Raw genomic sequence first — 13,674 nt, 5'->3', positions numbered from 1 at the left:
TGTGCCTGTGTGTGTGTGAGAGCATGCATGTGAGTCTGAGTGTGCACGTGTGTGTGAATGTGTGAGTCTGTGAGGGTGTGTGCATGTCTGTGAGAATGTGCATGTGTGTTTGTGAGAGTGTGTGAGTGAGTGTGTATGAGTCTGTGAGTGCGTGTGAGAGTCTATAGGAGAGTGTGTGTGTTAGTCTTTGATGGTGCGTGCGTGCATGTCATTTGTGAGTGTGTGCACCTGTGTGAGTGTGTGTGGGAGTGTCTGTATCTATGTGAGTGTGTAAGAGCATGTGTGCATACTTGTGCGAGTGAGGGTCCATGTGTGTGGAATTGTGTGAGTCTGTATGTGTGAGAGTGTGTGCGTGCACGTGTGTCTGCCCGTGTGAGAATGTTCATATGTATAAGACTGTATGAGTGTCTCTATGAGAATGTGTGAGTGTGTGTACGACCATGTGTGTGAACATGCATGTGTGTGAGTGTCTTATTGTGTTCACGTGTGCATATGTGAGCTTCTGGGTTTCTGTGCACATGCACTTGTGTGTGTGTGAGTGAGCGCATGCTGTTGACAGCACTTTGGGGCCATGCACCGCCTGTCCAAGCCTGGTTCCTGCTACCCCGCGTCCCATCTGTTTCTTCCCTGTGGGTCACCTTACCAAACAGTGAGCACTTGAACCTGCTGGGACCGGAGGTGGTTGGCTTGTTGACCCCAGGGTTGGACGGTGAGGGCCCAGTGGCATGGTTCCAGTCTCAGGCACCCGGTCTTCCTACTAGAACTCACCTCCCTGCTCACGAAAAGGACCTGAGAGTTCTGGAAAGTCCTAATTCTGAACTCTAATTCTTTCAAACATGAAGAGTGAAAAAGTCCAAGTAAGCCAACTACCAAAGAAACAGCTTTCTCAAGTGGTGTTTCTCTTTAAGGTGACGAGGGTCTGTGAGCCACCTTATTGTGGGTGACAGTGGCAACTGGTGCACCCTTCGTGGAAAGACAATTCGATAGTATGTTCCCAGAGCCTGGAAAGAGTTGATGTACTCTGACTCTGCGACGTGTCATAAGAGGAAACAATGAGGTGCAAAAATTTACAGACAAGGCTGTTCATAAACTACATGTATACATAAATCATATATGAAACACGTGTGTACATATATATGAAACCGAAGAATCGAGGACAAGCGAAATGTTCCAAAAAAGAGGAATGCTTAATAAATTATGGTGTCTCTACAGCGTGGAGACCACATAGCCATTAAAGATGTGTTTGAAGACTATTGAAGCATAAGCAATCTCACATATAGAATACATAAAATCTTAGGTACAGAATCTCAAACAGGTAAAATATTTGTATTTTATATTGTAAAATAGAACTCTCTCTGCCTAATAGATCGACTGCATGGAAATAAAACCAACTCCTAACAGTTGTCTTGGGGTGATAGGAGAGTATATAGGTGACTTATTTCTTGTACGTTGTTACATTTTTCAAATTTCCTACAATGGCCATATTATTGTCATACTCAGGAAAAACATTTAAAATGAAACAATTGTACAATTATTTAATACAATTCCTATTTGCCTACTTTGCTGAATTCTTTAAAAATTCATATTTTGCATTTATTTAGAAATTTTCACAGAAACGTCTAATATACAGGTCAGCAATTTTTCGCTCTCAGTAAATAACCATAGTTCCTACTTTCTCAGAATTTGGAAGCCCTTCTTCCACTTTGCTTCTCTGCATTTCAAAATGTTTTAATCAAGAATCCATTTCTTTCTCCTTACCTTGGAGGAAAAGATACCTCCATATTTTCAAGGCGAAGTCATTCGCCCACCATCGTGAGTCCCTGGGTCACTTTCTTTGACTATCGAAACACACAGAAACCCATCTCTCTTCCCTCTGAATTTGGCCTGCACACCTTAGCTGTGCGAGTCACCAGGTCCCTAGCATACACCTCTCCAAGTGTCATTGTTTTTATGAGCGCGTGCTTTGTCTCCCCGTAAGATCGGATACTCCTAGGAGGAACCCCTGTGCCTCTTGTTCTCTGTGTCCTTGTCAGCACCCGGCAGAGTTCTTTCACATGGCATATGTACAGTAAATACCTTTGATTGTTTGATTAGTAAACAATCAATGATTATGCTTTGCCCAGGCAGCAGTATATTATTTGGTGGGAACTATTTTTTGAACCGTGGTCAACCACCTGTGCTTGTGCAGTAAGTATCTGTTATTGCTTTCAACATGAGGAAACTGGTTCTGAGCACAAGGACCTGCCCAGGGGGCCCTGTGCAGGAAATGATTGATTTCGCTGGCAGTTTTGTTCTATTGGATTCTAGAATTTTCCATATTTAAAGAAGACCTTTCAGGTTCTATCTAACCCAAAGGGAGGCAAAGATCCTCTATTAGACTTTTAATTTCAAATGCGTGCCCTGTCCAGCATGTTTTTAAAAATGCCCCTTTTATGTAGATTGTAGAAGGAGCAAGATTGTGGCCTCGACCCTACCCGCTAGCATCATGAATTGGACTAAGGATAGAACGTAACCCAAAGCCACTCACACCAATGATTGACTATCTACTGATCAGATCCATTGCAGTTATTTGAAAACCCGACGTGGATTTTCAGGCGGCGGTGGGCACATGGGCTAAAAGGGGTCAGGGGCAAGACGATAAGACTGCGTGGGAGAAAATCAAGGAAGGACGAGAAAATCAAGCAAGCTCCAGCAAGATGACAGAGGTGGAAGTAGATTGTGTGGACGGAGAGGTCAACGGGGTGAGAAAGCAAAAACAGCCAACAAAGATATTACTTCCAAAAAGTCTGACAGTGAAAAGAGAAGAGAAAGAACAGACGTTAGCGGAACTTACGGAACGCCATCTATTATTTTAAGATGAGAGAGATCTTCCTGTAAAGACATTGGGAAAAATCCAGAAAGGGCCTGGGAAGTGAGGCAGGAAGACATCCAGGAGAGAGCGGTGACGTGGAAGACAGAGGAGGAGGGAGATTCACCAGGACCACACTCAGGGTGCCGGGTGCAGCAGGACAGGCGAAGGGAAGCGTGAGAGCTGAACACGAAGGTGGCGGAACCCTTATCTAGGGCAGTTTGGGAGGATCCAAGAATCATTCCAGTTAAGGAGGAACAGGTGGAGAGTTAAGAGCCATAAGCCCAGAACGTTCATCCAAGTTAGTCCAGGAAAGGAAAAGGGGCCCGTGGATGGAGATACTCGCAGAGGGTGTCTGTGCGGTTGTGTTTGTGTAGACGTGTTGTGTGTTTGAGATGGTAGAAACTTGAGCACGATTGTGCATTTCAGGCCAGGAGCCGGTGGGAAACTTAGGTTTGAAGCAAGAAAGAGGAGACGGTCGAAAAGAATGGCTCCAGAGGAAGCAGGCCAGGCTGCCGTCCGCAGCATCGACGTGGTAGACGAAGGAAAGGAGAAAAGTGAGGGCCAGACTGTTCATTCCTTTATTTCTTGCTTCATTTCCCAACTAGAGGTTGAATGCCTGCCACGTAACAAGAATTGTGCTGCGCTTGGGAATATAATAGTGAGCAAAACGATCGTTTCCTGTCTTAAAGGAACATATTCAAATGAGAGAGTCAAACACTAACTGTGAAAAGCAAGGTTCAGGGAACTGTAAGGGTGCAAAGGGCGGTCTGTCTGAATCTGGGGAGCGCTCTTTGAGATGAGCTGAAAGATGATAGGAATTAGCAACTAAAACAAAGTGGTGAGACCCAGGATGGGGCGGGAACCAGTGGGGAGAGAGGCCAGCAAGCCAGGCAGGGCGGCCTTGCAGGAGCTCGGAGGGCAAAGATTTCTAGTCGTCCTTTTTCATAGGAATCCAGGGAAAGGTTTTCAGCATATGAATGTGCATTTCGCAGTGGCCACTGTACAGGATGCAGAACGATTCTGAGGGGAGCAGCAATGGGTGCTGGCAGAGCCACTGGGTTAGGAGGGACTGTCCCCAGAGAAGAGCGAAGGCGGCTCCCCCCGGCACGTGGCAAGGCAATAAGGAGGAGATTGGTGTCTGTGCTGTCCTTTGCAGCAGCCTCAGCACCTAGGACGTGGCTTGGCCCATAGTGGGAGCTCAATACATGATTGTGGAAATGAGAACGAATGAATGAAGGAGAGCAGAAGAGCATAGACTCGGAAGCTGTCCAGGATTTGGGGCTGGACCGAGCGGGCGAGTAGGTGGATAGGTGTAGGTAGTGAGAAAGGCATTAGGTTTCTGGCTTGTGTATCAGTTTCCATGGTGACGGTGTCCTTACCTCATGTCAGGAACACCGGAGGAGGATAAGGTGTCGGGGGAAGCTCATAAGTTCAGTTTAGGACGAGCTGAGTTTGACGTTTTCAGATATCCGAGCGATCGTGTCCCTTTGTATATATATATAGGCCTGGAGCTCAGAGAATTCTTGGTGGAGATGGAAATCCAAATGGCGGGTTATCTAATTTAATATTGACTCATTGGACATTTGTAGATAATGACTCAGTTTGGGCTTTGCAATGGATGCGAGCGACTGCACTGTAGCAAAGGTGTAAGCTTATTGGCGTAAAGAGGATCAGGAACATATGGACGTCGGCTGCTGGGTGGAACAGCCACGCGGATGTTAGATATTTCTCGGGAGGATGATAGGAGTTGAGGTGTGAGAGGCAGCATAAGCCAGCAGCCGAAGTCCTCAGGCCCTGATGCGTGATGGATGAAACAAAGGAACAGGCTGAGAATGGTCCCCAAGTGCTGTGAAGATGCACAGGTCACGAGACAGGTACTAGCCTAGGTTTTAAGAGTCTCGGGTTCCATTTTCTCCTAACTATGCAACTTGAGCTCGTCATTTAGCATCCTTAAGCTTCTTATTCTTCGTGTGCTTAACAAAGAAAAATAACAAAGAGGAGCGGTTATCACCCATCTCCCGTCTGTGTTTATAGTGCGAACCAAGGAGTGACTTCTGTGTACATATATAATTGAGCACTATGGAAATGCAAGGCATGGATGCGATTAGTGTTCACAGGTGAGCTCTAATAAACCCCCAGATATTCAGAAGATCAAAGCCACATCGTGGCCTGGGTTGGTTATTCAAACTGCCTTCGCGAAGCGAGTCATTCTGCAGCTAGGGCTTGAAATAGCAGGTGGTGGGTACAGACCAGTGTTAAAAAAAATTAAGAAAATATTTGCCACAAGAACTAGCTGCGTAGGGCAGAAAACGAAGGCAGTCAAGGGCTGAATAGCAGGTGGTGGGTACAGACCAGTGTTAAAAAATTAAGAAAATATTCGTGACAAGAACTAGCTGTGTAGGGCAGAAAACGAAGGCAGTCAAGGGCTAAAGAGTCAGAAGTGGAAGAATCGAGCAGCCGGTGGTCTCTGTGAGGCGGGAGACTGGGGACAGTCGGGACATGGCGGCGAGGGTTGAAAGGAGAGGGCCACGGGCACGCAGGAGGAGATTTATTTCAGAAGGGTGGAGTGAGTTCTGAGTAAGGACGATTTCTAGGATTTGGCCATTGCCAAAAGGGAGAGAAGAAAGTCACTGGATGTGCCGTGAGTCTGGGATTATGAATATTGACAATGAAGACAAGCAAGACAATGCCAGGACTAGGGCAGGGAAAGACTTACATGCCAAGGGCAGAAATCTGCACGGTTTCAGGAGCGAGTGGGCGGTTAGTGGGTGACAGAGCCGGTGGTCGAAGGAAAAAGGCTGCTGTCAGGCCTGCGCCCCAATTGAGGGTCCTTTTGTTGAAGAGAGAAATTGATTGGAAATTGATTGGAAATTGATTTAGGAACTTGAGAGAGATGCTGCTCACTTCTCCAGCCCTGAGATGTCCTAAAATGAGCAGCATCCACTGAGGGCTGTCAGGAATACGCCAGGAGGACCAGGCTCCCAAAAGACAACAAGGCAGAGGGCATCCTGTGATCGGAGTGAAGAAGCAGATGAAGTGGCTTTGATAAAGGTCTCAAAGGGTAGATGGAGAACTTGACACGGAAGGAGGGGAGCAGTAGGGATCGTAGTTAGAGGGGAGGAAGCCGAGAAGGAGCTGCAGGCGAGAGCGGAGAAGAGGGTGGATACAGAGGAGTCTACATTTTGCAAGGTGACCAAGAAGACGGAGAAGTTCAGCGGAGCAGGATGAACTGGCCTCGAGGTTTCAAAGCGAGCTGTGGTACCAGGCGGCACGGATGCAGGTGCAGCTGGAGCTCAAGGCCGGACGGGACTTGGCAGCGGGCACCCTGCCAGCAGGCAGAGCCTTCTGCTTCTGCTCACTGCCCCGTGGCCCTCTACACCCTCCCCACCGCTCACCAGACGCAAGACTGGGTCACTCTCAGCTTGAGGACTCTTGTCACAGTAAAGCTCACACCCGTCTTCCTTATTGTTTCCTGAACGCAGGCTGCACGTTGGAAGTTTTCATTCTAAGGATGGCCGTTAACTTAATTTCAGAGCAGTTCTTTTTCTTTTACTTCTGTTTTTTTCTAAATCACTTCACTTTGATTTGGTGCTTTCAAGTTTGTAGATCATTTCCGTATAAATCATTAGATAGACTCATTAGAGTAATTTCATCACGATAATGAAACAGGCGAGGCATTATAATCCAATTTTACAGATGAGTAAAGTAGGGATTTGGGAAATACTTTCTCAAGGGCTTCTTGGTTCAGGGTTCCTTCAGTGTTTTAGAGGGGCCTGTTTTCTGAATCACAAAGTCACAGCATACTTAGAAGGCTGCTCCAGAACATGCCTACAAAATGATTATGATGCACTTAGTGACATATTTAAAAATGAAACCTAAGGGCTTGGTAATAATAGCTTCCTGTCACTATTGCTTTGTCATCTTTCAAGGACTTTTCAGTCACTGAGAAATGCGTTTGTTCTTTGCTTAAAACCACATTACACAGATGAAAGGGACAGATAATCAATAATGAGAATGATTAATAATGGCGTCTGTATTTGAAACAGTGCGCATGTCTGATGTCTGTTTAAGATAATAGTAGTTGCTGAAAATTAAGAATTGATGGACCCTGAGGTTCCAAGATTTTTATCATTCAGTGCAGATTTTAAAAATGATAGAAACTTCCCCAAACAAGCAACTCTTAGAATGTTTGGAGATCAGGGAAGGGGAGGCTTTTGTAGTGGTTTTCTATCTTAAACAAACTTGGTCAGAATTATAAGAAAAATGCCCAAACTGTTCATGTCTTTAAGCAAAACAGATGAAGATTAGGGATTTGACATATAAATCGTTATAAACCTGTAATGACCCCAAATTTGGACTTGGCCTTTACAGTAAGTATTTTACACATTAAAATATTCGATTGAATCATGTGAAATTGTTGTTTTTGTACATAAAATGATGGTCACATACAAGCAATTTCGTATTGTTCGAAGTAATTTTCATCTAAAATTTAAGATCGTTAGAATCGTGCTTTGATACACACTCTTTTGTGGGAGCCTTAAAAAAATAAAAACTCCAGTTTCCCTTCCTGGTCCGTTTCACAGGTACTGCACAGCCCAACTATTCCTCAGCAGTCTGCCCCTTCCACTCTTGACACTACTGTCCCCACCCAGATCATGCTCTTGGAGTCATTTCCAAGAGGAAAAAGACTGAAACCTGTCCCCAAAGCCCTAAACTCCCCAAAGAACATCCCCAAGAAAATCTTAATCCAGTTATAATTAATCAGTACATTATTGCTCTAAATTAACTAGTCCCCCATAGAGATTTAAGTGGTAAATAAACATGAAAATTATGTCCTCTCCTTCCACTGCTTTTTCTAGAGTTGAAGGTGAACAAGGATAACCTATTCTCTCGCCGACCCCCACCCCGAGTTGTGTGTCACCCAGTTTGATTTGAAATGCTGTGGATACAGCCCATGGTCTGCTAGACCGTGGAAAATGATTACACGTGCGCTACGCACGGGGAAACCGAGGAAATGTTGCCATGGAAACTTTGATGCTGAGTTTTTAAGTATAAATTTTTCATTTGTGAAATTATAGCGACAGAACATTTTGTGCATAAAGATGGAGCCCTTCTTCAGAAGCGAGGAATGACCTTCCCATCTCACTAACCAACCGTGCTGAATGACAGTCTCAACCGTTGGTCACACTTGCCATTGTTTTTCTGCCAGCTTAATCACACTAGGCGTTTTCCGATCAAGGCATCCTTGAAAATACTTAAAATTCACGTCATTAAATGTATTGGCTTCACTTACAAGAGATTTTCTAGGAGAATAAATTAAAAGTACTGGACCCTGGGAAATACTTGGCTTCAGTTCAGTGTAATATTTTTATATTATACTCTTCTTATTATTCTATATATGATTTTATACTATTATTTTATATATTATTTTATACTATTTTTAATTGCGAAATAGCACTCGCCCTCATGTCTGCTTTTCTCTACAAAGCTAACGTAGGTAATTTATATAAAAACATGATATTTGGCCAATCATCGTCATCTCAGTGTATGCTTATAGTGTTTTCAGTAAATGCTTGTATTTATCCATCTTCTTTCACCTCAGAATAATGCTCATTCGAGACTTCCAGCAGGTTTTGGCATTCAGCTCTGAACGAAAGATTAGGGATTTTTTCTAAAAAGCAGTTAACCGGTGATGTGGGGAAATGAGGACTGAAACAAAACTTTATCAGCTCGTGTTCTGTTCAGCAACCAGCTCCGTGGGCTGTGCTACCAGCTTATTGACAGAGATCGCCTCTCTGTCATGAGAAACTTAAACAGAGTGTGTTATAAGAACGATATCATCTCCCCCACATGCTTTAGCATTATTAACAATGAACAGAAATATGACTAATGGAATTTGTAGTTCTTTTATATAAGATAATTATATGTGTATTAAGGGATCATAAGTCCCTCCAGTTACCTTCTATAAAATATATAGAGATATATATATAGATACACACACTCACACACACACTTTAGTTACACTGACAGAGCAATTACTTTTTGAAATATTTTATTCCAACCAACCTCAACCTATTGCATTGAATTACATCGGAACTAAGTAGGGTTTTTAGTCATTCTGCAGTAATGGTTATATCACTATTATATATAAACTCCTGTCTGAATTTGTCAAGAGGACAGAAATTTTAAAATGAGTTTTATTTAGGAACTGGATTTAGGCAACCCATGACAATTATATTTAAAATTTCTGCTCTGCAGGTTCTATAGAAATATGAACAGTGTATAAGCATGAAATGACAATTAGATCACTACCAAACTAGTGGATTTTAATCAGGCATTTTATTGAACGTAATCTAGTTTTTCTCACTGTCATCTTCCTGTCCATTTCAACTATATTAAATATTTCTTTGACTCCTATATAAATTTGCATTGAAGATATACTCATAGCTAAAAAGCCTGTTAATATATTTTCAGTTTCCATATTTTAGCCCATATTCCATTGCCCTCCCCAATACTTGCTTATTGCAGGTATCTAAAAGACAAGACATACAAACACAGAACAGATTAAAAGTATAGAAACAACACGTCACCTAGATCAAAGAACAGAGTGGAGAACCAATAAATATTGTCACTTACATGGTCATCAGCATTATGACAAAGGAGCCAAAGTAATCTAATGGGAAAGGAAAGTCTTTTTAACAAGCGGTACTGGAATATCAGGATGACTATATTTTAAAAAATGGACGGTAACTGCTCTCTCCCACCATATACAAAAATTGATTAATATAGATAATATGTCTCAATATAAAAGTTAAGATCATAAAGCCTTTAAAGGAAACAAGAGAGTTTCTCCATTACTTAGTGAAATGTTTAATTTTATGTTTAATTTTACTTGGCTAGGCTACGGTACCCAGATATTTGGTCAAGCAGGAATCTAGATGTTGGTGTGAAAATCTTTTTTAGATGAGATTAACATTCAAATCAGTAGACTTAGAGTAAAGCAGATTACTCTCCATAATGTAGTGGGCCTCGTCTAGTCAGTTGAAGTTGAAGGGTACATGGGAATGGGTTAGTAACGACAGAGAGGAGAGTATATCTTTTTGTATAGTTTTGACTCTTAGAACCATAGTATTGTTTCTTATACCACCCCCCAATAAATAAATAATTGAAAGCAACCAGGATGTGGGGGAAATCTACATGCAAATAGTAGCAAATGAGCTTAACTTTATTATAAATCAATAACATAACCACTTTAAAGGGGATGGGATAAAAAGAATTAGCCGTCGTAACTTTGGGAAGAGTATTTTGACTGGTTAATGTACGGCTAAAGAAAGAAATAACCATACACAAATATTATACTCTAGCTAGTAAATCTGTTTCTCACAGGGGTATGGGTTAGTATTTCTATACTTTATGGTCACACGAAGATGGGACAAATAAATGAATATATTCCAAATAATTTGAGCAAAGATTTTCACTGTCGTAAAAATAGTTTATAATTAAGGTAAAGAGGAAGGCTAGAATTAACTTTGTGGTGTTGGATTAGAATCGGAGTTTTTAATATAAACTCATGGTTTTTAATGTATGTGTACAAATAGCAATAGATATCGACATAGATGCATGTGTATGCTTGGGTTATCATACACACACGTGCACGTACATGTACGTGTGCATTTCCCCCCCAGCTCCTCAGAGTTCTCCAGTAGAAATGAGCACCCCTACGACTCAGATCTTTGTTTCTAAATACCATTGTTCAGTGAAAGGAATCAGGGCTCCTAGAAGTAGTGGTTAATCCCAGGACTGGAACAGTGTGAATACCCGAAGAACCTGGAATACTTGTGATCCTAAAAAATAAGGAAAGACTTGAAAAAGACTGGCAGCGTGTCGGGACATGGGAATCAAACCCAAGGACAATCAACGGCCAAAGTTAAAACAATTTGAGCAACAAAGTAAATTATGATAATATTGGATGATAACTCATAGAATAAAATGAACATACGTAAGTCCGGTTGACATAAATAATTGATTAAATAAATAAATGGAAGACACATTTATACCTCACAGAAGAATTCCAATTAACAAATTTGGAAAGAATGAGGGAAATAGAAAATCATCATGAGGTGAACACCAAAGTAACAATTGTTTTAGGCTATATTCCAAGGATGCTCAGATTGGTGGGTGAAAGTTTGAGGAGAAAGAGGATGTTAGGATGGCTTCAAAATATTTCCGCCGAGATATTTATCAATTACAAAAGGAAAAATAGTAACTGTTCAGCAGAGAAACCCATTGGACACTACGTTAACCAAATTGCCAAGGTCACCGTTGCTGCTGAGAAGACACGGTGCTATCCTGCGCCATCAGAGGATGCAGCGGCATTTCTGCTATTCTTGCCAGAAGTGGAAGGAAAAAAAGATAGCCTATGGAACTTTGGAAAAGAGTATTCCGACCGGATCTTGTAAGGCTAAAGGAAGAAATAACTGTCTCCAAATACCGTGCTCCAGCTAATCACTTCAATATGATCACGAGAAAGCTTCAGAAAATGCAAATTAAGAGATATTCTACAAGACAGCTGATCAATACTCATCGAGGTTCCATAGCATGAAAGAAGGAAAGCATGTGGCACTGTCACGGATGAGAGAGAACGGAGAAGCGACAGCCAAATGCGACGTGAGACCTGGAGTAGGTGCTGGGGAGAAAAAGAACATCGAGGAAACACCACTGTGGTTCGTAGGTGAGATTCGTAGTTTCCTTACTGGCATGGTACCGACATTAATCCCCTCGTTCTGATGCTGCGCCGTGCTACACGAGCGGTTAATATTGGGGAACTGCGTGAAGGGCGTGCGTGAAGGGCGTGCGTAAAGGGCGGGCGTGATTCTCTGTACTATTTTTGCAACTTGCTAAAGGTCTTACATAGTTTCAAAAATTAAAGCTCAGAAAATACTAGCAAATGGGACCCAGAAAAATAGGGCAATGGTAATATATCATGACCAAATTGGATCTCGTCTAAGAATGTAAATTTGATTTAATGTATGAAAATCAAGCAAAGTAACGGCGGCAGGCATCCTGTCTGTTTACTGTCTCCACAGCACTGTCCAAGGGAGAAAGCGTTAACCTGGTCGTATCTGCCTGTAAACTTACTAATAACAGACCTCCTGGGAAACGCGCTCGTGTAATTACTGGCAGGATAGTCCTTGTTGTACAATTTTTTTTTTTTTTTTTGCAGTATGTCCCCGATCCATTCTGATTATCTGTTACAGATCAACCATCAATTAATGTATTCATTGGGCGTTTCATGGAAATGTCACGTAAACTATATCTATTTGAATATAAAATGGAGATGGTTTATGACCATAGTTCCATAGTTGCTCCCGATTAATGTAGGTGACATTCCAGTGCGTCATTCTCCAAACCTCACAAGTTACAATTGGGCCTGTTGTGCCAAGAAGGATCGGGACAGTGGCCTTGGTGATTGTAGACTTACACTTAACCTGCACAAAGATTCAGAAAAAAAGTATATGATAGAATCTTTTAGGATACCAGGAATACAAAGCAACTTCCTTAATATAATAACGAATATCTATAAAAGACCTACATAAAATATGGTTAGAGTCCAAATATTGAATGCTTTCTCCCTGAAATTCTGAATGAGATAAGGAGATTATACTGGAGATCCTACCAGTGCAGGAAGACAACGAAATGAAGTGAAAGATATAGGAATTTGAAAGGAAGATATGTAAATATTAAAACTGGACCATGCCTGTCATAATTCAGCAGTATGTATAAATTCCAAGAGATCTGAAGGGAAGAGTTTTGACTCTAGATAGGGCGTGCGTGCTCCTGGCGAGTCGGCATTTTGCTTTTAACGGTGAGGTTGCAGCAAATGCTCAGACATTTCAAGAACTGATTTTTAGAAGCATCAGAGTGCTGTGGAAGCAACAGGTGTCAGATGGACTAACATTCTGGGGAGAGAAAAGCCCATCCCAGATGAGCTGATGACAACCGGCTGTTTTCTTCCCTGGTAGCACTTTCTAATTCTGGGCGTGAGCTGAGGATCAGATTTAACCCATGCAGATGGCCAGCACGCAGGGCGAGGATAAAGCAGGACAGCTCTTGGCAGTAGCTTGAGGGTGGTATGACAGGTCGGATGCTAGAAGAGATCCAAATGCTTGGCCGTGGGCTGTTCCCTGAAGTCTCTGGGTCCGCAGGGAGTTCTTGGCCCGATGTTCAAAGGCAAAGTGAAGCCTCCCCATGTTGGACTTGAGAAACGAACTCCTATTAGGAACCGAACAAAACAAAACCAGCCCCGTTAAGACAGTTGCCTGATTTTTATACTGAAAAAAAAGAGGGAAGGAGAAAGACTGAAGAGCTACACCCTAAACCTTTGAAACGAAGGATTCTTGGAAACCAGAGAACAATCAGGCTTTCAATTAAAATTCTGGGAGGGCCGCGCCTGAGGAATGGCAGGAACCTGATGTTCACTGGGTTTCTCCGAAACCAGAGGCCAGTCCTTATCCTGATCAAGCTCCGATTGGAATGAGGGGACGGTGCTCAGCTCATCTGTCCAGGTGAGCATTCAGAACGCTTCCCAACTCGTGTTACACGGCCAGTATAACTATGATACTGAACCACACGAGGATGTCACTTGTCCATTACCTGATAAAAAAATTATTACGCCTGCATCCCTCAGGAGCACGGACACAAATTAATAGCAGATCAATCCAGTAATGCATGAAAGAGATAATTTCTCATGATCAAGTTGAGTTTATACTAGAAATTCATAACAAGGGAAAATCAATGCAATTGGCCATATTTATAAGATAAAG

Source organism: Pteropus alecto, unplaced genomic scaffold (assembly GCF_000325575.1).
Source record: "Pteropus alecto unplaced genomic scaffold, ASM32557v1 scaffold189, whole genome shotgun sequence".
Lineage (NCBI taxonomy): Eukaryota > Metazoa > Chordata > Mammalia > Chiroptera > Pteropodidae > Pteropus > Pteropus alecto.
Note: the sequence above shows the minus strand (reverse complement) of the source record.